At 41.3% G+C, this 27327-nt stretch overlaps 1 protein-coding gene across 3 annotated transcripts in view; it reads right to left on the bottom strand.

Annotated features, from left to right (window-relative positions):
* The window catches only part of LOC144491354 (SH2/SH3 adapter protein NCK1-like), a 211749-nt gene that overhangs the window by 173001 nt on the left and 11421 nt on the right, over positions 1 to 27327 (bottom strand). Inside the window, exon 2 of one of the 3 annotated variants that reach the window (XM_078209049.1) lies at positions 91 to 143. The exons of the other annotated variants lie outside the window; for them this stretch is intronic. The gene's annotated coding sequence lies outside the window, so the exon portion shown is untranslated. The remainder of the gene's footprint in view (positions 1 to 90; positions 144 to 27327) is intronic. 3 annotated transcript variants of the gene reach the window in all.

The following is a 27327-nucleotide window of genomic DNA, read 5'->3' on the forward strand; positions in this document are numbered from 1 at the left end:
TTTCTATCTTTAGATGGTACTCCCACCCCCCAATGTCAAAATACACTGGGAAGGAAGACTACATTCATGCCAACAGCAACTAGTGGTTACCTGTTCCATCAGATTCAATGATTCTGTATTGCCCACATCACACTGAATGAACGCTGTAAACAATCACACAAGATGCTTTAAGGTAGACTTGTTTTACACCTTCTCCCTATCTGATTTATTCATGAAGCATTCGTAACAATATCCCGAAATGACCTGCTTCTTCCATATCAGTCATTTCAACAAATCATTCACTGTTACCATAGGATAATATGATACAGCACATTTTTCCACTGTAATGCACCATCATATCCTTGCTTCTGAAACAATCCTCTTCTCCAGCTGCTCACTCAGGCTAAATTTGACAGTGCTCAACTCTAAGATGAGCTAAGATGCCACATCCCATCCATCGTGAAGACTATTTACATTTACTACTAGAGCTTCACATCAACATCAATGAAATCCTTACCCAGGATTTTGTTACTTTCAAATTCTACTTGTCTAATGCTAGTCTATTGGTTACAACGTACCTTGCAATATGCTTAGGATTAAAAGGGCTAGTTTGTCCTCATGCTTAGCTACTTTCACAAGTTCCCCTCAAACAGCAAGATGTGCAGAATGACTACCGTGATCTTGTCCAGCATCTTTATCTGGTCACTGATCATCAAATTTGATTTGATTAAGACATACAAAATTATGAGGGAGAATTTAGCATGGCCAATGCATCTAACCAGCATGTCTTTCGGACTGTGGGAGGAAACCGGAGCACCCGGAGGAAACCTACGCAGACACGAGGAGAACGTGCAGACTCTGCGCAGACAGCGACCCAAGCCAGGAATCAAATCCTGGTCCCTGGCACTGTGAGGCAGCAGTGCTCACCTCTATGCCACCGTGCCACATTACTTGACTGGATATGCACCTCAGGTATCATAGTCTGCAAGGCTACAGACCAAATGTTGCAAAATGGGATTAGACTGGGCAGTTCATTGTTCAGCCAGCACAGACATGACGGGCCAAGTGACCTGTTTTTAATGCCATAAACATCCTATGATTCAATGATCCTAACTTCCACTGGCTCCTCCCAACACACCAAATTCAAAATCTCAATCCTCATTCTCCCTTCACTGTTTCATCCATCACTACCAAAGGAACCTCCTTTAATTCCATATTTAGCCCATAACTTTTAGCCTTCCTATACAGTTCTTCGGTGCTGCCCTTCCGGCCTACCATCAGTGGCAGAGCCTTCCTGCAGCTGAACCCTTCTTTCTGCAACTTCCTTTGTAATCTCTTTGCACCAGTATTCTCCCCACCATAATAAAGCCTCTGGAAAACTTCGTCCTTCAATGAAGCTTTCAGTCATTTTCACTGCCTACAGCTCCTTTGTCGTTATTTGGAACAGTTTCTGCCTTTCGATGGAATAACTTGCGGTATTTCATTTGTGCTCAATCTTGACCATTGCAAATCATGACCCATTCAGAACAGAAATGTTGCAATAAAGTCAAGAGGATCAATTGTCAACTTTTCTTTTAACATGACCTCTAACAATGAGACACTGGGATGGGTCTGATTAGTAGTAAAATGCGATTATTATCATTCAAGAGATAAGCTTATGTTACAGACATGAGGAGAAGGTGAATTGAATTATTATTACTGTTCCCCTCTTCTGCCCATGACAGCAATAGCTTTAATTTCTAATTTAACTTGTTTCTCTTTATATCCATTCCCATATCGAAATGGGTCATGGCGTGTTTACTAAACGCCAGTTTCAAGGTTCAATGTTTTTTTTTAAAAACTGCAGCAAATTGCTTAAGGTGAAATAAAACTAGGATTTATTAACACATTCAAAACCTGAGGGATGGATCGCGACACACAATCACACCAGCATACCAGGTAGAAAGGCAAAGAAAGGGAAAGAAGTTACAAATTGCAAGTTACTTAAAACAAAATCAAACGGTATCAGCATTAATTCACGTGAGCAGAGTCCAGCAAGTCAAATGCCCGATGCAGGTTCTTTCAGGTGGCTTTGTCTGGCAGAATTCCTGGTCTTGATCTTAGGAATTTGATTGCAGTTTGCAGATGCAGCAAAGTATTCTAGCATTCTGGGAATTAGTTCACTCTGTAGGCAAAACACAGGATTCCTTCTGGAGATCTGACTTTTAGAGATATGGAGGTCAGAGGCAGGCTCCTAGCCTACAGTCCAGTTTGAGGTTAAACTGCAACTGAAGACAGAATCCAGAAGCTGTATAAATTAAAACAATTCAAACAGCTCAAGCTCAATCACGTGACAGGGTGGTTTTGGGTCGAACCATTTGGCTGTGTACTTAAAGGACCTTTGTTAAAACCCACTATTTTGAGCAGGTAACTACAGAACCATTTGCACAATGTTGGAAATGAGGGGTTACAAATAGCTCTGTTTGTCCAGAGCTGGCTCGTGCAGACGTCTCATCTACTAGTCTTTTATGTTCGCTCAGTTGGAATGTTTGTACAACGCAAGGAGCGTCATTTCCCAAAGGTTTGATGAGTTAGGCTTTGTCCATTTATAAACTGCTCAGAAACTTCCAGAATTACCATCATGTGGTCAGCTGCAGCCATTTTATCAGTCCAGCCATACTGCCCATCTTTTGAAAAGAGTTTAAACATGAGTACATGGAAGACAAACAATTTTCTCTTAGCTTTTTTTCTTCATGCCTTCTCGGCAGGATACCTATCTCACTGGCAATTAGCACTTCAGAACTATAATGATCAACCTGAACTGGAAACAGGATCCAGCATCCTCGAAGAAGTTATTTATGTCGAAGTTAATCTGAATCAACATACATTTAAAAAACATTAAACATACATCAGTCAACAGCACTCACAGATAAGGGGAAGTGGTGGGACATAAATCCAATTGCCACTCTGCTGCATTACTAATCCTAAAATACACTCACATAGACGTGTACTAAACAGAAACCTTGGCATTGTATGAAAGGCGGGGGGAAAATCGGGGTCTGCTTTTGGAACACACTTTATTCAAAGAACTGAACACATTTTCCTCCATTGCAAAATATATGACTTGTGAAGGAAGAGAAGGTAAAAAGATCAACGCCGGAAACCTTCAACTTCTCCATCGGCCGGATTCTCCCGTCCCGCTGCAGTGAACAGAATTTTGGCTGAGCGCCAAATTCTCCATTCTCACTGGCAGCAGGAGTGGAGTGAACGAGATCAGAGAATCCCACTCCTTGTAACAAAAAAAATCAGAAGACCGTCTATGCAGATTTACAAATATTTAACGACGCTGTAAATATAAATCACACAAAGGCCTTTACTTCAAAAGTATTGCAAGGAGGATAATGAGAACACTGGGGAATGGCCTTAAACTAAAACAGTAATAAAGAGAAGCGAAAGGGAATTTAATGTCTGAAAGGGAATTTAACTTCAAGTGTATGGGTAATAGGAAGGAGCAAGGCTGAAAAAAAAAGGCAAAGATGACAGTAAAACGAAGGGGCTAAAAACCCAGAGAATCAAAATTGCATATAGGGTATAAAAACAAAACAGAACTCAAATCGCTGATTAAAATAGAAAGTCCTAAAGCAGCAATATCTGAGACATAGGTGTAACTGGGTTAGTACTGACAATTAAATATATACATTGCAGCAAACATTGGCCTTTATCGCGAGGGGGATAGAATATAAAAGCAGGGAGGTCTTGCAACTATACAAGGCACTGGTGAGGCCACAACTGGAGTACTATGTGCAGTTTTGGTCCCCTTATTTGCGAAAGGATATATTGGCCTTGGAGGGAGTGCAGAGAAGGTTCACCGGGTTGATACTGGAGATGAGGGGTGTAGCTTATGAGGAGAGATTGAACAGATTGGGTCTGTACTCGTTGGAGTTTAGAAGGCTGAGGGGTGATCTTATAGAGACATATAAGATAATGATGGGGCTGGATAGGGTAGAGGTAGAGAGATTCTTTCCACTTAGAAGGGAAACCAGAACTAGAGGGCACAGCCTCAAAATAAGTGGGGGCCGGTTCAGAACAGAGTTGAGGGGGAACTTCTTCTCTCAGAGGGTAGAATCTCTGGAATTCTCTGCCCATTGAAGTAGTGGAGGCTACCTCGTTGAATATGTTTAAATCAGGGGTGGAAGGGAATTAAGGGATATGGGGAGCAGGCGGGTAAGTGGAACTGATTCGCTTCAGATCAGCCATGATCTTGTTGAATGGCGGGGCAGGCTCGAGGGGCTAGATGGCCTACTCCTGCTCCTATTTCTTATGTTCTTATGTTCTTAAGGGAGTTAAAAAAAGTAGCACTTAATTAGAGCACCATAGTACTCAAGCTTAAGATTGCAAATGCAAGTAGTGGGAACAGAATATTTTTTCATTTGTCTCATTAAGGACAGATCACATATAATGGGTACATCATAAATTGTCAAACAGCAGCAAGAAAAGAGAGAGAATCTTGACAAGTTATTGAGGTGTGTATTAACCGAGTTTGGTAGGAGATTTGAATTATCCAAAAATAGACGAGCAAACACGTGCATGTTGGAAAAGCAGAAGATGGGCTTCTGCCATTTTTCCATCTCGCTCACTTCCAGCAAGGAAGGAAGCACTGCTTTAATTAGCTAATGGGGCTAAGCAACTAAAACAAAATGATTGGGAAGCAGTGACAACAACATAATTAACTTCCATACAAGAAAATAAAAATTGAGAACAGCAAAATAAAGTTTGGAGTGGGAGGGGAGGTGGAGAGGAGAATAAATTGCTGTAAAGAACTGTGGATTAACAATATGAGTGGATACTGCAATTGTGGGGTAGTTCATGGAAATCATTCCAAAGTGGTGCTGAAGAGGATACTCAAATGTAATGTGAACAAATCACCAGTTTCTGACAGTCAATATTTGAGAATCTTATGGGAGGCGAGGAAGAAGTAACAAAATTGGACTATCATTTTTCAAAAGTCTGTGGAAAAAGAACTATGCCAGACAGAGCATGATAAATGTAACTGTTCTCTTTAAAGAAAGACATAATTAGGCAAGAAACTGCAGTTCAATTAATCTTAATTCAGCTGTTGGTAAACTAGAGTCTATAATACATAATGAGATTACTAAGCACTTAAAGGTAATCAGCCAGCACTAATTTTGAAAAGGCAACTTGTTAAACTTTATAGAATTCTTCTGAGAAAAATAGGACAGAAATGCTGCAAATGTGATTTATACAGATTTTACAAAAGCATTTGACTGTGACTTGTGGCAAAATTGACACATTGAACTAAGAAGAACGTAGCAACTCAGACAGATATGGCTGCAGGATAGAAAGCAAAGATCAAAAAAGTTAAAAGAAGATTTCTCCATATCGAAACGTAGGAATCCCACAGGTACGCTACACCATTCATTTACTATACACACAACTGTATTCACACCCATAAATGATATAAATTTAGTAGTCAAGGGCACCAAAATTTAGAAGAGCATGTAGTTGTAAAGCATAATGTTGCAAGGACTGCAGAGGTGCTGTTGGCTATCAGAAAGTGGGAGATACTGTTCAATGTAGAAAAATGTAAAAGATCTAGGGAAATGCAACTTAAAGGGCAAGATTTTACAAGTACAGGAGCAGTGGAACTTTGACATGCAAATGCAAGGTCATTAAAGTTAGCAGCCCAAACAGATAAAGACAACACAAAGTCTTGCTTTAGTATCTGGTAGTGGAGATAACAAACACAATGGAGTAACAGTAAACTTGCATTAGACCTTATTAGGCCTGTAATTTTACACCTCCATTCCTCATCAGGACTCTCAGAGCCTTCTGCTTGTTCCTTGGAGACCAACCAATATGCAACACAAACCCAAAGACTCCCACAATTTTAACTACTTCACACCTGGCTTCCTGGACTCCATTCCATTATCGTAATTTCTCCGTCTCGGTCACATCTGTTGTGATGGTCCACTCTTTCCCCGGGTGCTTGGAACAAGTCTGCCTTTTCCCTCAACTGTGGAGTCCCACCCACTTTAGTTCACAGGGCCCTCCACCCCGTCTATTCAATTTCATGATTTCTGCTTTCATCCCTTCCCCTCCCTCTCAGAACCATGATTAGGTTCCCCTCGTCCTCACCTTCCACCCCAACAGCCTCCTTATTCAATAGATCATTCTCCATTTATGTCAGCCCTTGCATTTTGCCAGCCCACCACAAAACACATCTTCCCCTGCTCCGCCCTTTCAGCACTCTCCACCGTGACCGTTCCCTTCAAGATACCCTGGTCCACTGTTCAATCATCCTAAACACCTCTCCCTTCCAGCTCAGGAGATGCAATACTTTTCCTTTTGCCTCCTCCCTTCTCACCATCCAAGCCCATAAACACTCCTTCCAAGTGAAATAACAATTTACTTGTAATTCTTTCCATTTAGTGTACTGTATTTTCTGCTCACAATCTGGTCTCCTCTACAATGGGGAGACCAAACATATGATTGGGTTATCACTTGGTGAAACATCTCCTTTCAATCTGCATGAAGGTTTATGGCAAGACAAATACTGATACCTTACTGTCTTGCTGACAAGTGAAAATAATCTGAGTACATAATTGAACAGTTGGTTAGGAAAATTTTATTTATACAAAAGCCTAATTAAACTATAGAATTCTCTGCCACAAACTACTATTAAAACATAATCCATGAATGGTTTTTAAAACTAATTAGATATTTGTTAGGAAAGGACAACATGAAGAAGGGCCTGGACAGCAGGCAAGACAGTCGAATTGGACTGGCCTGTTCCTGCATAGGCAGGAGCTGAATGGCTTCAGATTACCTCCTACACAGTTCAAATAGCAACAGTTTATAGTTGCGGTTTCTCTTAACCTAATAACTTTAGACCTGACAGGCTTTTACTGCCAGGTTTAATTGTTTAAGGCTGCTTCCCTCTCAATGCATTAGAATTTTCTCAACCCTATTCTCAGACTGACATTAATTGCAGGATAAATACTGGCTAGGACATCAAGGATAACTCTTCAAAATAGTGCCATGGGTCTGGGAGTCAAACTCAAATCCACAACCAACTACCCACAACCACAATATTAATAGGTACACATCTTAATTACTTTCACTTGAACTGGTTTTAGTTGCCATATTTTTGATGGGAGCGAAATTAAAAGGTAAATGCAAGTTTTTATTACAAAAAAAATACAATTGAAATTCCCACACAAATTTGCACCAACTGCATAAACCTGTTCCTTTTAAATGTCTTGTATGTCTTCCATATTATTATTACACAAAAAAGCAACAAAGACTTGTTACTGCTTGCCACTTAGTTGAGGTGGAAGTATAAAGAAAAATCAAAGAGACAGCACCCACTTAAAGCGTCAATACCTGCCACATTGAGTTTCCCAGTGTTAGAAACCCAACACAATACAAGATTTCAAGCTGTGAATAACATTGTATTTTTACTGTGTTGATGTTGAAATAAAATATAATAAGGTACATTGTAAGTGTTTGTGAAAAGCTGCAGAAAACAGAAGCTATCTGACTTATTTCTTGTTATTGCTATCCCATCACAATTACATGGAACAAAGTCACCTTTTCAAAGCAACCCATGGATCTAAACCTCACTTTTGTCTCAATACAAATACCAATTTTTAATGTAAATGTTTAGCCCACAAAAGGACTATTTGAACCAGTGATTTGACATTTCATCTTTGCAACTCCCCGCCTTTGCTGGCGCAGTTAGGCTACACATTATCAAAGGTGGATACTGATCTGCCTGCAGCCAGACTGCATCATGCTTATGAACACAAATCAAAATACTGCAGATGACTGGAAATCTGAAGCATCTGTAGAAAACCGAGATGTTAAGTACATTAAGAAATCTAAGCTTACATTATTTGGAGCAGGTGCCAGGAATGCCAAGGTCCGGCAGGCCTTAGGAGTTTTGCACATGCACGGGCCAGGAAAGCAGCTGATGCAATTTGACGTTTTGTAATTCTTTCATCCAAGGACAGGCTCAGAACGCCTGCGCAAAAAGAAAACAGCACGAAAATTTGGGTTACGTGACCGGGAGCGGAGCACCAGAATAGAAAAAAGTCCCCGGTAGGGAACAAGGGGTAGTCCCAATTCGGTCAAGAAGGAAAAGGAGCAGCCAAAGAAAAAGGCATGCAGTTGGAAGACTAAGTAGAGAAGGCTCGGGACAAGTCCTGGAGATCAAAGAAGGCAACAGAAGGTGGGTGCTGCGGGCCATTGAAGCGAAGGTACCATTTTGGAGCAGCAATAACTTGCTCATCACAACCAAAGGATTAAAGCGATGCTTGTGAGTTGGTGTTTGATTTCATACTCGGAAATCCAAGTGAATGGATTTGATTTATTGTCACATGTATTAGCATACAGTGAAAAGTATTGTTTCTTGCGCGCTATACAGACAGAGCATACCGTACATAGAGAAAGAAAGGAAACGAGTGCAGAATGTGGTGTTACAGTCATAGCTAGGGCGTAGAGAAAGATCAACTTAATGCAAAGTAGGTTCATTCAAAAGTCTGATGGCAGCAGGGAAGAAGCTATTCTTGAGTCGGTTAGTACGTGACCTCAGACTTTTGTATCTTTTTCCCCCGATGGAAGGAGGTGGAAGAGTGAATGTCTGGGGTGCGTGGGTCCTTAATGATGCTGGCTGCTTTGCCGAGACAGTGGGAAGTGTAGAGTCAATAGATGGGAGGCTGGTTTGCGTGATGGATTGGGCTATATTCACGACCGTTTGTAGTTCCTTGTGGTCTTGGGCAGAGCAGGAGCTATATCAAGCTGTGATACAGCCAGAAAGAATGCTTTCTATGGTGCATCTGTAAAAGTTGGAGAGAGTCGTAGCTGACGTGCCAAATTTCCTTAATCTTCTGAGAAACTAGAGGCGTTGGTGGGCTTTCCTAACTATAGTGTCTGCAAAGGGGGGGGGGGAAGAGACCAGGACAGGTTGTTGGTGATCTGGGCACCTAAAAACCTGAAGTTCTTGCAGGCTGAGAACAGAGCCTTGTGGGGCACCGGTGTTGAGGATGATCGTAGAGGTGTTGTTGCCTATCCTTACTGATTGTGGTCTGTGGGTTAGGAAGTTCAGGATCCAGTCACAGAGTGAGGAGCCGAGGCCTAGCCCACAGAGTTTGGAGATGAGTTGAGGGAATAATGGTGTTAAAGGCTGAGCTGTAGTCCATAAATAGGAGTCTGACATAGGGGTCTTTGTTATCCATGTGTTCCAGGATTGAGTGCAGGGCCAGGGAGATATCGTCTGCTGTGGTACTGTTGCGGCGGTAAGCAAACTGTAGTGGATCCAGGCAGTCTGAGAGGCTGGAACTGATTGGTGCCATGACTAGCCTTACAAAGCACTTCATAATGATAGATGTCAGAGCCACTGGACGATAGTCATTTGGGCACACTGCTTGGCTTTTCTTTTAGGTACCAGGATGATGGTCATCTTCTTGAAGCAGATAGGGATCTCAGATTGTTGTAGAGAGAGGTTGAAAATGTCTGCAAATACCCCGCCAGCTGGTCCGCGCAGGATCTGAGTTCTCACCCAGGTACTCCAGCCGGGCTAGTTGATTCCCATGGGTTGACCTTCGTGAACGCTGCTCTGACATCTGCAATGGTGACCCCAGATACAGGTGACCCTCCCCAGGGTGGAGGGCATGCTCCCGCTGACCTCTTGCTCAAAATGGGCGTAGAATGCATTGCATTCATCAGGGAGGGGTGCATTGGAGCTGGCAATTTTACATGTCTTCATCTTGGAGTCTTGGGAAGAGAAATTGTAACTCTGAGGTGAGCCATTGTTGAGGTTGCCTGCATTGGAGTGACATTTGGAATGAATGCCAAGGAGAGAACTTTGAAGGCAAAGACTGGAATCCCTCGAGACAGAGTTTCAACAAGATTGGTTGATTAAAGTGTTTTTACTCATGCCTGGATTGGTTGCTGAGAAATCTGAGGCCTATCTTGGTTGCATTTGTCATTAATTGTGCAATGTGGTGTGGTCAACTATGGTTTGCCTGTTAATTCACATGCATCTCGTATTAACCCTGAATGTTAAGATTAAGCGTATAAGATAGATATTGTAAATTATTTTATCTTTGACCTTGTGTAGCAATTTTTCTTTGTTGAAAACTAGTGGAATCTTATGGGTTCACTCTCTTCACAAGTGTCTTGAACCTAAAAGTCTATTTTAAACAAAAGGTTATTGGTTCCTCACCGATCTTACCAACAACTTGGAGTCTGGTCCAGGATCCTCACATAAATATTGAACCTTCCTCAGGACTTTAATCAGTGTTTTGTGTTTACGTTTCAGCACCCTGCTTACTGCGAACTCCAACTGCAATTCTCCTTTCAAGAGGTCTGCACATGTACTTACATGTAGGTATAGATTCATCTCCCAGAGCTTAACACTTAAAAATTGACAGCGTACATCTCTCTACACATTAAAGTCAATAACAATTTTTTTTTTCGAAATCAACTTTCCAAAGTTTGTTTGACACCACAATATTAGAAACATAGAAACCGTACAGTGCAGGGGGCCATTCGGCCCATCACGTCTGCACCTACAACAATCCTACCCAGGCCCTATCCCCATAACCCCACATATTTGCCCCACTAATCCCTCTAACCGATGCATCCCAGGACACTATGGGGCAATTTAGCTTGGCCAATGCACATCTTTGGACTGTGGGAGGAAACCCTTGAAGATATGCGGAGAACGTGCAAACTCCACACAGTGACTCAAGCCAGGAATCGAACCTGGCTCCCTGGCACTGTGATGCAGCAGTGCTAAACACTGTGCCACCATATGTGTTACAGCGTGTTACACACGTGTTACACACGCTGTGGTGTCAACTCCAAGTAGTGAGAGGGAGGGGTTTTTTTCCATTGCTGTTCAGAGCTTTGTTGGCTTACACTCCAGAATAACCCATGACTTTGAATCATATATTGCATCCATCGTGGTGCTAGATCGTAGTTTAAATATGCCCTTATATAGTCAGTGCCAAGAGGAGAGATCAACCATTTTAACTGTTGGCATATTTTGTAATCGGCAGCTGATTTTAATTTTGGCAGTACAAATCAAGAGCAGCAACTGTAAATTCTGATACACATTAAAGCCCAGATAATATAGCAAAGGAGGAAAAATCCAGTTTTGCTCCTCCTGAAGAAAGCATGTACACAAGCAAAAAAGACTCTTCTTGTAATCATATCATTTAACAGACCAAACTGCAAATCCAAGTGGCACAGATGGAAACAAGTGAAGATGGCACTCAGTAGAGCGCATCCCACACTGTGCTTACTCAACGCAGTTACAATTACTCAACTCTTCCTTGAGGCTCTTCCCTGCCTGGTTGATGCTCTGTAACTACAAAGATGAAAAAAATTGCTTTAAGAACTTTCTTCTTACTGAGCAAACATCAAGCCATTCCACACCTAACAACCTGCTCTGAAAACTCTGCTCATATTTTCACAGCTGTGACAAATTCCAGCATAGCAGCTGTGATAATCCACAACATACTAAATAAAACAACTCACAACATTCTTAAAATTTTAATTCATCCTATTTCCCAATGTTAAAGGATGATTTAAATGTTCCAGGATCCACTTCTTTGCCAAAACCTAATCAGTTCTTCTTTCTGCGCACCAAGTTTTGTTAAAATTATCTATTAGTTTTTGAAATATATTGTTCATAAACAGGCCAACAGGGACAAAAACAATTCAAGCACCCACCTTTAGTGAAGAGATAATAAGAGCTTTTGAAGTGTTTAACAAATGATCTTGATACAGATTTAGCTGTCAGTAATCCATAAAACAGAACAAATTTCAGGATAAACCACTGCCAAAAATCAGAAAAGGGCACATTCTTAAATCAAAACAACTATAGCATGTAATGTAATACAATACATGGAATCAATGATTACATTTTCACTTTTTTTTTTAAACAGCAGATCTTGTAAAGCCTGCCAGGTGGGAGTTCAGATTTGTTCATTTCAATAAACAGGCAAACCTGGGCAAGTTAGAAATTAAATGGAAAAGTTTAAGCCCATTAATCTTTACTGCTCTCAATAAAACAGCATCTGTTTTTGACATAGGGTTTACTATTCTGGAGCAAACATACTGCTAAAGAGCTCTTTTGGCAGAAAAGAAAATAAGTACTCAAGTATACTTTACTTCATTAAGGCTTGCACCAATATCAAGCTGTGTTCGTTAAAACTTGAATTCAGTTCTTCCTTTTCCATTCTTGGAACTTCTTTTTAACTACCAGAATTGATTGTTATATAGCAATGTCCATTGCTTACTTGCTTTTTTCACACTTGGTAGCATTCTGCGTATTCTCCAGACACTTGCAAAAAGTCACTTTGTGTAGCACATCTAATTTAATCAAATAGGTAAGTAGGCAGGCAGAGTCGGGGACAGGAAATTTGAGTTACACTGTACCAAGAAAGTGGGGGGAGAGATTACCCACACAAGAGAGGCAGAGAACCAAAGAGAGAAAATCAAAGAGGAAAGAGCCAGGGAGATAGACATGCAGAAAGAATACAAAACTGACAATCAAATGAGGGGCTGTGGAATGAAAAGAACAGCCATTGCTGTTGAAGGTGACGTCACAGGTGGAGAAGGTGGTGAAGAAGGCATATGGCATGCTTGCCTTTATAGGACGGGGCATAGAGTATAAGAGTTGGGGTCTGATGTTGCAGATGTATAGAACGTTGGTTCGGCCGCATTTGGAATACTGCGTCCAGTTCTGGTCGCCACACTACCAGAAGGACGTGGAGGCTTTGGAGAGAGTACAGAGGAGGTTTACCAGGATGTTGCCTGGTATGGAGGGGCTTGGTTATGAGGAGAGATTGGGGAAACTGGGGTTGTTCTCCTTGGAAAGACGGAGGATGAGGGGAGACTTAATAGAGGTGTATAAAATTATGAAAGGCATAGATAGGGTGAACGGTGGGAAGCTTTTCCCCGGGTCGGTGGTGATGTTCACGAGGGGTCATAGGTTCAAGGTGAAGGGGGGGAGGTTTAACACAGATATCAGAAGGACATATTTTACACAGAGGGTCGTAGGGGCCTGGAATGTGTTGCCGGGCAAGGTGGTGGAGGCAGACACACTGGGAACGTTTAAGACTTATCTAGACAGCTATATGAACGGAGTGGGAGTGGAGGGATACAAAAGAGTGGTCTAGTTTGGACCAGGGAGCGGCGCGGGCTAATTGTTCCTTGTTTCTCGTTTCAAGGCGTCATTCTATGATCATCTTGCTGGTGCCAGTACAGAGCGAGACTGCGGATAGTTGGGAACCTGTCTCGGGGGCAGGGAATTCATATGGTGTTCGTGGAAGTGGAAATGACTAGGGTTGGGAAGCATTTTCCGATCAGGGCCAGTGTGATCTCCTGGACTCGTTTCAATCGCCTCAGGGGGTCGGAGAGGAATTTCCCAGATTTTTTTTCCCCATATTGGCCCTGGGGTTTTCGCCTCTCCCTGGAGATCACATGGTCTGGAATGGGGGGGTGGGGGTGAGTTAATAGGTTGTGATGAACAAAGCATCGTAGCTGTGAGTGACAGCTCGGTGGATAGGATATTGGTATGTAGATAGGCTGGAAAATTGGGCGGGGATCCTGGATTCAGGATTCAATCATGGACCGGGGAGCGGCACGGGCTTGGAGGGCCGAAGGGCCTGTTCCTGTGCTGTATTGTTCTTTGTTTGCATATTAGGGAGAGGACAATCGGTGGAAGCTTTTCTGAATTGCATCACTAACTCTTTATGGGGATCGGGATGGCAGCAGTTGAGGTAGCTAAGAAAAGTGGAAAGGGCCAATTCAGCTTACATGCAACTCCCAAAGGCACATCACAATTCACAAGAGGAAGAAAGAAAATTCCGATCAAATCTGATCTAAAATTGATAAGTCAAAGTGACATTGATGCATTTTTTCCAGTAAGGGAGAATGGGGATGAGTTGCGTTTGAGCTACTTCACATCCTTATCCCAGAGGCATATGCAAATACTAGCTGGCTGCTTGACAAACTATAATAAGCCACAATCATTCTACTCTGTGAACAGGAAAAAGAAGCCAGATTTAGTAAAACAAATGAAACAAGCAAGCCCATAAATCATGATCTCAGAGCTTAAACTAAACAGATGCCAATTCAAAAAAGTGACCCAAACATCCCATCTTCTCATTTCTTTTCTACATCTTCAATGTATTTTATTCCTCTAATTCCACCATTAGAAAAGTTTGCAGTTTAATGCATTCTTCCGGTGGAATGTGATGGAATATCTTATATCTGAAATTTAGTGGCGTTGGTTTTCATGTGTGAATTGCTCACAATTGGTTCAATAACAACAATGTGTTTGCTGACCACATAATTTCCTGTTATTATTTAAAACACTTAAAAATGCATAGTGACAGTTGGTGTCTCAACTGACAAACAGTATATCAAAAGATTCCAAAACTGAATATAAACAATTTAATATACAGTATTTTGGAAGATAATCCATCAGGCCAGGTGATCTAATCACAGGGCTCAAATGATTTATAATCTGCTCAAATTTTTACAGCAACATCAACAAAACCTCACTGGAGGATTAGGTTTCTGCCTCTAATCACTTGTAAGTATCAATTATTCCCTTCAAAATATGCAAACTAGATACAAGCACCTGCAACGATCCAAATTAGAAATTCAAATCAACCTCTCAGACACAAGTCTTAGGATATAATTCTCAATTACAATGGCCTGCTAAACTCAACAGTAAGCGACGAGAACAAAATGTTTTACAAAGGGACAATACACACCAAACAGAAAAATAGGTATGTTTAAGAGATCATGTGACTCAAAATAACAACATCGATAGCAAAGCCAATCAATGATCATGGAATGGTTAAAACACAGAAAAGTTTTTGCTCATATCGCCTTTGATTCTTTTCATAGAATCATAGAAATCCTACAGTGTAGAAGGAGGCCATTCGGCCCATCGAGTCTGCACCGACCACAATCCCACCCAGGCCCTACCCCCACATATTTACCTGCTAATCCCTCTAACCTACGCATCTCAGGACTCTAAGGGGCAATTTTTTTTTTAACCTGGCCAATCAACCTAACCTTTTGCCTATCATTATTTTCTATCTACCCTGTATAGATCTCTCAATTTCTAACACTTGAGCTCTCCTTTCAGCCTTCTACTCTAAGGAGAGCACCACAAAATGCAACTTCCACAGCAGTTGCCTTTTGGTCATTAGCCCAGGCTTCCAGATTGCCAGTCCAATAAGATAACCACAGGTGACTATATGCTCCCTTTAATGTTGCTCTGACTGTTTACATCTTGATGAGCAGGTACAAATCCCATCATGCATTCATTTTAGTAAGATTGACTTTGAATACTGTTATGAACAATGTAGCTTCTGAATAAATATATAAATGGGTGTGTGCTCAATAAGAAAAAACAATTTGTTTCATTTGAGAGTCTTGGTGCTTGGGAGTCTGGATAGACTCCTAACTAAAAGGTCAGGTATTCTGAGTTTGTTTAGATAGAAGTGGTTAGCAGTGCTGCTTCATAGCGCCAGAGTTCGATTCCCGGCTTGGGTCACTGTCCATAGAGTCTGCAAGTTCTTTCTGTGTCTGCGTGGGTTTCCTCCGGGTGCTCTGGTTTCCTCCCACAATCCAAAATACGTGCGGTTAGGTGCACTGGCATGCTAAATTCTCCCTCAGGTGTACCCGAACAGGTGCCGGAGTGTGGCGACTAAGGGATTTTCACAGTAACTTCATTGCAGTGTTAATGTAAGCCTACTTGTGACACTAATAAACAAACTTTAAAAACTTTAAGTTAAAGAGATGGGATAAAAGTCGTTAAAGGTTTAGTAATTCTGTGGGGGAGAAAATAGTAGAAAAACTGTTGCCTAGTGACACTGGTCAAGTGAAACAGACACTCATGCCACAAAAATCTTGTTTAATAAATATTTTATTCTTTATTAAAAGTTAATCAGCAATGTCCTGCGAATTTGTTCAGTAACATTCTTCCACTGTTTCTAAATAACAAAAAGATAGGATCCATCAAGCCAGGTTTCACTTTGGGATCTGGCTTGCCCCAGTATTATCAGCTGGGATCATAACAGTACTTCGAATTCTCCTCATCGAACCATTATGTACTTTTCCAGTCATTGAATATAAAACTTTTTTAAAAGATGTAGATGTTGATAGTGGAAAAATCCAAAGACAAGTCAGATACAGTTGTGATATCAATTTGCAAGTGGCACCCTGGTACTGTCCAAGGGGAGAATTGGCATTGTCCAAGGGGGACCAGGGAGAGGGAGAGGGAGAGGGAGAGGGGGAGGGGGAGGGGGAGGGGGAGGGGGAGGGGGAGGGGGAGGGGGAGGGGGAGGGGGAGGGGGAGGGGGAGAGGGAGAGGGAGAGGGAGAGGGAGAGGGAGAGAGAGAGAGAGAGAGAGACCAACTGCCACTCTGCACTGGGATCACTGGGCGAGGGAGGGAGTGAGGGCAATCGGGGCTGGCCCGGGGAGGTTCAGGAGGCCATGGGTTAGGGGGTAGGGTTGGTAGGTCAGTGATAGGGGGGTTGTGGGGCTGGCCAGCAAATCGGTGGGGGAGGAGGGGCAGGTGGCAATGTGGGGAGCACTGCGCACGCACCGACCTCCACACTGACAGATTGGTGCATGCGCAGTGGCCTGCTCAGTGCTATGTTGCCGGCCTCTCGGGAGGGAATTGAACATAGAACAGTACAGCACAGAACAGGCCCTTCGGCCCACGATGTTGTGCCGAGCTTTATCTGAAACCAAGATCAAGCTATCCCACTCCCTATCATCCTGGTGTGCTCCATGTGCCTATCCAATAACCGCTTAAATGTTCCTAAAGTGTCTGACTCCACTATCACTGCAGGCAGTCCATTCCACACCCCAACCACTCTCTGCGTAAAGAACCTACCTCTGATATCCTTCCTGTATCTCCCACCACGAACCCTATAGTTATGCCCCCTTGTAATAGCTCCATCCACCCGAGGAAATAGTCTTTGAACTGGCCCCGCCCACCACTTTTCAGAGGGAATCACGCTAGGGCTCTCAGTGATGCACAGTGTCGGAGATTCATTCTGGAAAACACGCTAAAAAAACGGCAAGAGTTACTCCCTTTTTCCCGCACGTTGCGAACTTAGACTTTATTTGGGAGTATCCCGGCCCTTTTTTATAACTCAATACAGCAACATCCATCTTTATGGATCATTTTGTCTCAGACTTTGAAGATACGTATTTTTTGTACCATTATGCAACAAAGTACGAGTACAAAGTAGATAAAAAGTGGAGCACTGAATTCTGGGTCTAAAGATTTTTTAGGTGGAGGTGAAACTGAATATTAGGCAATATAAAATATTAAGTGATCTGTGTGGCCTGGTCCTTAAATCACAAATAGTATGTAAATACAGCAAGTGATTAGGAAGGCAAGTGGAATGTTGGCATTTTTTACAAGGGAATGAAATACAAGAGTAGGGAAGTTTTACTGCAGCTGCACAGGGTCTTGGTGTGACCACATCTGGAATACTATGTATAGTTTTGGTCTCCTCATTTGAAAAGGATATACCTGCATTGGAAGCAATTCAGCAAAGATTCACTCGACTCATTCCTGGGATGAAGGGCTTATCTTTTAAAAAATGAACCGTTTGGGCCTATACCCATTGGAATTTAGAAGAATGGGAAGAATGGGATGTAATCTTATTGAAACGTAAAAGATCCTAAGGGAAATTGATAGGATGAACATGGAGTGAATTTTTCATCACAAAAGAGACTAGAACTAGGGACACAGTTCCCTTAAGCTTTGTCTTAAGCCTTTTAAGACAAAGATAAGATGATTTTTTTTATCTCAGTTATTAGTTTCTGGAATTCTCTTTCCCAAAATGCAATGGAGGCTGGGTCACTGAATTTATTCAAGGCTGAGTTAGATGGATTCTTGATAGACGAGAGAGTCAAGGATTATAGGGGCTCGGGAAGGAAAATAGCATTCAGCCCACAACAAGATTAGTTATAATTTTATAGATTTCTTTTCCATTCTTAAAGTTACAAAGCCAATGCTTAGAATGGTCTGGGCAAACCTCAGATCTATTCCTTGCTTACTCCAAAAACCAAATTCAAAATCCAGTTGAATCCAATTCAAGGTCCCCACAAGGGAGACAAACAAGATCCAAGCTGACAAGATGAGGCTTTACAACCCATCTCGGGTTTGATCTGACACTTGATCTTAAAAGGGTGAAGCCGGCTCAAAGGGTCAAGCTAACTATCTATAATGTCTTATAACTTAGTGAAACGTCATTGATTGAAGAATAATGCCTATGTTTGTCACTTGTGAGGCTAGCACAACAGCTGCTCTGAATCAAGCAACAGTTTTAAAAAAAGGTTGTACTGGTATATCAGATTTTCAAGTTAATCAGACCAGTGACCAATTCCTTGGTTAGATGGAACGGTCAAAATAATGTTGCCAGACAAACTCTTCAACATCAGGTTAAATTTCATAGCCTTAACCACAGTAACTTTCCTTTCAAGAAGGAAGCATTAAAAAAAAACAATGAAAGACTTCCATTTTAATTTTAAAAACATATACAAAATTCATGTCTCTGCGGTTGACAGTCACACTGCAGTACTGTTCCAGTTCCACTGATCAGGTGTCTGTCAGCTCATCCAATTGGCTTTTCTTCACCTGACAGCAAGTGTCAGCAGCCGATTAGACTGCACAGAGCATCCAGATTGAAAGGAAAGGCAAAATGACGTGAAAGCTCTGCTGCCTAGGCTGGTCAACAATATTAAAGTGTAAAGATCAGAGTGATGGCAAAGGCAACCTTACCAATGAAGTGCATTTTTCTGCCTTCCTCAACAACTATTTTTTCCTCATAACTACAATGCAATTACTTCAAATCAGGGCAAATATCTTCAATTTAAGAGGATCACAAGGCAGGAATTACAAATCTTAAAATCTAAAGGCAATATCCCTTCAGTTTTTTTCCAGCATAAAGTTAACTATACATAAACATCCCCCAACGATTAACACCCTGATCATTCCAACATCAATATCTACTTAAAACAGGCTGTCTCAAACAAATAAGATTACAGATTAAAGCTTCTTTTGAATTTGAACCAAAATTTCCATTCAGGCATTTAAATAAATTAATAGTGCACCCCTATATTTGTTTTAAACTTGCTGATCATTCCCCTCTTGTATTGGAAAAAATTAAGACCCAATCTTGTCTATACAGTCTATACAGAGTTCCATCTAAGGTTGGCCGCAGATATCCAAATGATAAGCACAAGAACTATTAACAGGCAGATGGCATAAACCAACTTACTTGCTCCAGAAGAACGACTAGAGAAAAACAAAATTGCATGCAAGCCCATTTGTTTTCTTTAAAAAAAAACCATCATATTAGTTGACTGGCCAGGAGCAGTCAATTCAAAGTAGGAACAAGAATCATGAACACGAATCAGAACAAAGAGGCAAAAAGTATTAAGTTACATATCATAGTGTGTAGGTCACCAATCCCAAGAAATTATTGATTTGGGGTGTTCAAGAGGTTGGAAGCAGAATTATTTAAAGAATGACAGAAGGCAGCCATGTAACATGGTATAAACACTGCACACCACCCAATGGCAATTGGTGTAATGCCTTTGCACCATAAAATAATGCTTACAACCATCTTCAAAAAATATGTAGAAAATTGATATGCATCCTCACATCATTTTCCTTCATAGAAATTTATTCATCTCCCTGTACATGATACAGAAAACTGATGACATATGCTTAACATGGCCTATTTTTATAGCATGGTGCTGCTGTTGCCAAATAGAAAGCAGCAGATTTCACTACACCAAAATTGAAGTGCAGCGACACTGATGTTTCCAGGAGTTAGACAGGCTTAATCTCAATTTTGGGATTCATCTTAAAGGGTCATTTTCAGTTCACTCATGAAACTAAAAGGCTTGTGTGCACTGAACTAAACTGCAGAAAAAATACTGACCCGAGGATAGAATGCCAAATCATCCAATCGTGGCCCATTTTGTATACAATTCCAAAGCCAAATTTCAGTGGAAAATCTGAGCTGGACATTAAATATTGCCCAGGAACATTGTATCTAATAGTTAATTTACCAAATTTTGTCAGTTTATTGCATATCTACAGTTCTGATTTGTTTTGGATTAAACAGTTAACCTCAGTTAAAAATACTCTGCAGCACAAGATCAGAAAATTGATAATTTGATGTTCAAGTGTGCATCCATATTATACCCCCACCCCCCAATATTATTCCATGAAAAGACAGACAATTTGCACAAGTACTAATAGGCCCGTGAGATTCTGCCATGTGGTGATTCTTCCCATGAGAGTTTGGACATTTGATGGTCTGCATGTTATTTCACCCATAAGTAAAATGACAGCTGAGTGCAATCTTCTCTTCACCCAATGTTCACATACATACACTTGCCAGCAGAAGTCATTGGATAATAATCAGGAATGGAAAGCCGATGGATTATTTTACTTCTCTGACCCAGGGGAGTTTATTTCAACTGTAAAATATAGACTGCTGTCCTGCTGAGATGAAAGACAACACGCAAACCTGGGTGATTCTGATCTGCAGTGCTAGACTGGACAGTACCTTTACTCAGATTTCCTTCATGAAAGCACTATTATATTATTAATTGATTAGCTTTACTTGGAATCAAAATTCTCAAGGATAATTCTGCAAATACAGATTAATCCACGATTAAGTTTTATTCTGAAGTACTTTTTTGAGCATGTTACATTGTTTTGAGAAAAAAAGTTTATTCTGTTTTATGCTCTATTGACAGGTTGATGGTGTATAGAAGATAATTCATGATCCTATTGTGAGCTACCCCCCAAAAAATAGTCTGAGAGCAAGAATTTATCCGCACAGGGAATTAGTGTGCATAAGCTCACTTCGGCCAAGTCACACATTACAAAGAGCTACACCACCACACCTTGAAAGAGGAAGACTAAACAACTGCTCGTTGGATGCAGTACTAATCCAAGTTTCCTGTGCCACTAAAGCAGTACCTGCCACCTGCTTTCTCCCAAACCACAAGTCTCATTTCACTCACCTTTTAAAAACAAAAGGCTGACTGAGATCCACTAAGATTCAAACCAGACTGCTGGTGCCAGATCAAATGCCAGACTGACTGAGCCACCTGACCTTGATCCTTCTGAAAGTGTAAATAAGCATATCAGACTGTGCATATTATTAGGTTTCCCTCGGTTTCAAAATATATGGTTTTTTTAAACTATTGGGACATGCACTCTTCTTGCAAATTTTAATGTTGAACAATTATATTCAACTGTACAAGCTATCATCCAATTACTTCAAAATGCACCAATGGAAAGGCACACAATAGGTCACCAATAGTGCGTAACCGCTGCTTCCAATTTCTGTCCTCTGGGAGCAATTCTCCTGGACAACTTCCCACCTCCATAAACTTCAGCTCATCCTGAACTCTGCTGCAGTATTCTAATTGCACCAAATCCAATTCCCCCGTCACCCGTGCTTACTGACCAACATTGACTTGTTCTGGACCAGGAACCAATTTTAAAATTCTCAACTTGGTTTTCAAATCCCAAAATAATCACAACCTTCCCAATTTCTGTACCCATCTCCAGTCCTACAACCTTTCCATTTTGGTCTCAAGTGCATCCTAGTCACACCACCAATTTTAATCGGCGGTCTTTAAACTGCACAGGTCCAAAGATTTACCTCCTTTGAAGCTTTAATATCTAACACTTGGTCCAAAGCTGGTTGCCTAATATCTTCTTTCATGGCTCAGTGTCAGATTTTGGTTGGTGATACTCCTGCTAAATGCTTTGAGATGTTTTAATAAACTAATAAGGTCCAAATAAATGCCAGTATTTTCTGCTTTACTGTGACATTAAAGTGATAAGTTTAGAGAGGAGAGATACAAAATTCCTTGAAAGATACAGCATTTCTGGTTGTCAAACACAAAGGTATATTACTACATGTTCCCAGCAGATATCAGCACCCCTCCCACTCCCTCCCCCACACCGCATGGATCGAGATACAAATGTAATTTACATCTTTGACCTGAACAATGACATAATCCAGGAGGTGCCAGTGCTTTGAACGAGAATGATTCCACATGGTTTTGTATTTGTCCTTCTGGCAAAAGAGAGTACTTGTTATAATGAAGCCATGCCACGTACACTCTGTCAGCAGGAATTGGTTTTACCCACCCTGCTTTTCCCAGTGGTTCCTCCCCAGACAGTGGAGTCACGGCCATTAAAGCCCCCCAGAAGAATGAACTTTTCTACTTTTGGCCTGGCAATGAGAATTTCATCAAGAGCAGAATAGAACTTCTTCTTAACGTCTTCATCAGTGTCAAGGATTGAAGCATGTGCTGATGATGGTGGTATACGGAGTACGGCTGAGCTGTAGGTGAAATGTCATGAGCCTTTCATTTACGCAATTGGGGAGTTTAGCAGAAGGTCCCAAAAAGACAAGTTTCAGAGGGCAGCAAAGTCAATTTGGAGGTTCACAAGATACAATTGCAGATCTTCTTTCCAAAAGGTATATTTCTACATGTTCCCAGCAGATATCAGTGCTCCCCCCCCACCCGTCAGCCGCATACTTTGGAAACTATCGAGATATCTTCCTCTTGCCCACGACATATTCTCCTAAATCACCTACTTCCTTTGGCTGAACAAATCCTCGCAGAGGCAGAGTGGCTTTAGATCTTCCAGAGGAACCTAAGACACGATCTTTGTTGCCAGACAAATCCAAGAAAAATGTTGAAAACATCAGAAACTCTCCACTGCATTCACTGACCCAATCAAAGCAGTTGACTCAGTAAATCAGGAGGCTCCTGAAGCTTGGATGTACAAAGAAATATGCAACTGCCTGATGACGGTGAGTGGGAGATCTGAAACAGTCCCCATCAAAATCCAAACAGATGTCAAGCAAGGCTGTGTGATAGCTCCCACTCTATTTATAACCTACTTGACAGTGGCGATTCATCTCAAAGATCAACTACTCTCTGCTCTGAGTATTAAATACCTTTATATGAAAAAAGTCTAACCTCATTCATCTCCATGCCAAAATTAAACTGACCACCAAAGACACATGACCTACTGTTTCATGTAACCTACTGTTACAATTACATGACCTACTGTTTGCAGATGATTGCAGTGTTATTGCCCACTCTGCACCAGATTTGCAAGCCACACTCACTCAAAAGAGCACTATTAACTAGGAGATCCAACAATGGATCAGCTATGCACACAGATCCTTCTACAAACTAAGGCATTGTGCGTGGACAACAAAGACCTCCACAAATCAATAAAAGTCTTGCACAGAGCAGTTGTCATCATCACACTTCCGTACTACACTATGACCTAGACAGTGCGTCAATGGCACACAAGGCGGCGAGGGAAATTCCACCAGCAATCCCTCTGCCACATCCGCCAGACTCAACGGGAGGACCTTTGAACAAACATTAACGTCCTCTTGAAATCAGTTCCATAAGCATTCAAGCAAAACTCTTCCAAAATCAACTACAAAGACCAAAAAGCATCTCCACCTCCAGGTCATATTTTTTTCAACCCTCAAATGGCTACCGTTCCATGAGAGGTAATATTCTATACAGGCAATCTCGTTGCTTCCCACAATTGTTCCAATTGCTATTACTAACAGATTTACAGTTCTGCAAGTTTTTTGATGTGAAAATCAGGTCAACTTGTTTCCAATCCAGTAGAAATTTCTATGTTCGTAAACGCTATCATCATGATTAGCACTTCTATAATTTTGTCTCCAACCTCAGTTAGCAATTTACAAGGATAGACTATCCTCCCTTGGAGATTTATTTGTTATCAGTCCTTTCAACTTGTCTCGGCCTCCATCCCAGTGATGTTGCATTCATGGCACTTATTTATAGAACATCCTAAACTGAACCGGAGGTTACTCACACATTCTTTGTTTGTATTGTTCCAGGAAGTACTCATTTTAAGCATCATAATCAACTTTAGCTTCTCCTCAGTTTAAAGTAATTATCAGCTTTAAGGGTTGCCAATTCTTCTCTGGTAACAGGCCCTCCTATTTGCATCAGTAAAATAACAATTACAATTGGCATGGGCAGCCTCTGCTACTGATCACAATTCCTGCCAGAAGTTAAAATTTGTTGACATTGAGAATAGAATGTCATTTTCCATTAAATTACCTGAAGGCATGTGCCTCGAGACATACATAAATAATGTCTAGCTAAGTAAAGTATCAGAGTTAGCCCAGCAGCAGAAAACTGCATCCACAAGGAATGAAACTGCTTAGGACAGGACAGAACCTTAGACTGACAGTTTTTACTATACAAATCAACTATAACAAACCGTATCTTGATACTGATGTAGCAACAATTCACTATTACTTAGTGTAGTATACTTTGGAAATGCTATGATAAAATATTTATTTAAAACACGCAAGATCAAACAAGAACTCTATCAACCTACTGCTGAAAATACCATTGAACAGGAGGAGTCACAATAGATTTTCTCCTTTATATGGTTAACCTATTGCATGTTGGAATCAGTCTGCAAACGTAATAACTTAGGAGATGTGGTTTCATTAGCCTGTGCACCATCACAGGCCAGACTGACAAATTCAACATTAGTCACCTATAGTGGGTCCAGCATCACATACCCACTAGATAAGGTCATTGGTTTATTTAACTAAGAAATATTAAAAGTTAATTTAATTAGCATGCATCCTAGTTACCCATTATACATTTAGGATTTGGAACCTAAAATCCCCTTCATCTCGCTACCTTTAATTAGAATGGAAGAATGAATACAAATGCTGCTGTTGTGAGACTTCTCTCCCCCAGGACCAGTGGCAACTACTTATTAGGCATTTCTAGAGCTACTGTTCCAGTTGGCAACAAGTGAAGCCAAAGCATCCCTAGAGGATTAAAAAGAAATCAAGTTGTGAATCACTCCAATTTTCCCCCACCCACACAGAAAACTGAAAGTTGACTGATCAGCCAGCACCAACTATGCATGATATCTGAAGCCTCCCCTGTTACAAACAGAAATAACTGAATTCTTCACCACTATTCAGTCATCAGCCTAAAATCAAATGCTAGAACTGACACACACACAAACAATAGGTGAATACAGTGGTTCTTCCAAAGAGGAAGAGGGTGGCACAGTGATTGGCACTGCTTCCTCACAGCGCCAGGGACCCAGATTCAATTCCCAGCTTGGGTCACTATCTGCGCGGAGTCTGCACATTCTCCCAGAGTTTGCGTGAGTTTCCTCTGGATGCTCCTGTAGGTCTGAAAGATGTGCTGGTTAGGTGCATTGGCCATGCTATATTCTCTGTCAGTGTACCTGAACAGGTTCTAGAGTGTGGCAACTAGGAGATTTTCGCAGTAACTTCACTGCAGTACAAATGTAAGCATACTTGTGACACTAATAAAGAAATTATAAACTAGAGTTCCTGTGACCTGAATCCTTTGGACAGAGGGTAACAGAAAAATCAGTCAGGGTTCAGCATTTAATGGAAATCCAGTGAGCCTCTCTGAAAATTCATTGTGCTGAGGGAGAATAGAATTTTGCTGAACAGTGATGTCTTTCACTGTCTTGTTACATAACCACACCCCACCACCAAGAATTTAATTTGCACACTACACAGATTCACACAAAGAAAAGTCAAGTACCCGAAGGCTGCCAGCATAATCTTCCAACACAAGCAGCGAAGGAAGAAAACTAGGATTGTCGTGCCAAAAAAACTGCAGTCAACATTTCTCACTTCAATAAGTGCAAAATAAAATTAAAGCAGTTATTAAACTGCAGCGTACTTAATGAGAATGAGATCACTTTCAAAGACTGTCATCCTACGCAAAGACGCAGGCTGCTAACAGGACGTGTGGCACAGTCAAGCCTAATGGCATTACAATAGCAGCTTTTACATTATCTGCATGACTGCTTCCGGCTGCTTTCCTCAAATCTGACCACAGTGTGTGTGTGCACACAAAGACAAGGTGATAACATCTATTTGCTCAAAGACATACTCGAGTATTTCTCAGAGCAGTTATATTGCAAGATGGAAATACAACATAAGAACCCAAGTAGTAGGAGCAAGAATAGGCCATTTGGACCCTCGAGCCACTGAATGATTCACGGCTGATGTTATTGCAGCCTTAACTCCACTTTCCCGTTGCCCCCCGCCATAACCCTCAACTCCCTTGTCAATCAAAAGCCTGTCAAACTCAGCATTGAATATAATCATTGACCCAGCCTCCACTGCACATTTGGGAAAATAATTTTAAACACCAACGACCCTCTGGAGAAGACAAAGAATTCACCGTGAAAGTGGGTCATCTTCATCAAAGTGTACTATCTTACATTAAAAAAATCAAATACCATTTAATCAATCATTACATTGATCTGGTCCTTTTGTAATGCAGCACAGTAGGTACAGGATCCAACATTACAGCAGGTATAGGATCCAATATTACAGCTATTAATAAACATACATTCCTTTCAGGGATATTATGAGCTACATTTTGAATACCAAGGTGGGTAGAGCTCAATTCAGACTCGCCTCAGTAAAAAAATGCCCTGAATTGCAAGGTTTTCTTCTAATCCCAGCAACAGAGTGCAAGTGGCCACAGGAACAGCTGAGGACCAAGGCAGGCAGGTAGGTTAGAGAGCCCATCATAGTTCTCTGGAACTTCGTCCCATTTGTTTTAGATGCTGTTAGGCCCTCTAGCCCTGACACACCCCCACCCCACACCCCCCCACCCATATCCTCAATGGACCCTCCATATCCACTCACCTAGTATCCACCACGGGCAGACTTCAGGAGCCATCTGGAGATTAAAATAGTACATTTCTACCAATGTAATACAGCTCTCACTTACACATGCTTCATAATGGAAAAAAAACTTGCATTCACAAAACATATTCTAATCTACTAAAGCTCAAGTGGTTAATCATTCAACAACAAAACCCCTGTTCAGACCCCACAAAGACAGGCAATCTTTTAATAGCAATCAACTATGAACGCGGAAACCACTGCTGAGATAATCATAGTTTTTGAAACTCAGTCAAGTATTCATAACAACATCATGACCACCCTTGGGAAATGTCAACAAAGACCTCTACTGAAACTACAGGAATTGATGGTAATTTGTTTTTCTAAGCAACATTAAATCACTTATCAAAATAAGCAGTGCAGCAGGAATTTTTTAAAACTCTGATACCTCAAGCCTCCCCCCCCCCCCCCCCCCCCCCCCCCGCCGCCATGTAGAAAGAGAAAGAGATTTAAAAACATTTGGATCGTGCCATTTAA

Source organism: Mustelus asterias, chromosome 3 (assembly GCF_964213995.1).
Source record: "Mustelus asterias chromosome 3, sMusAst1.hap1.1, whole genome shotgun sequence".
Taxonomy (NCBI): Eukaryota; Metazoa; Chordata; class Chondrichthyes; order Carcharhiniformes; family Triakidae; genus Mustelus; species Mustelus asterias.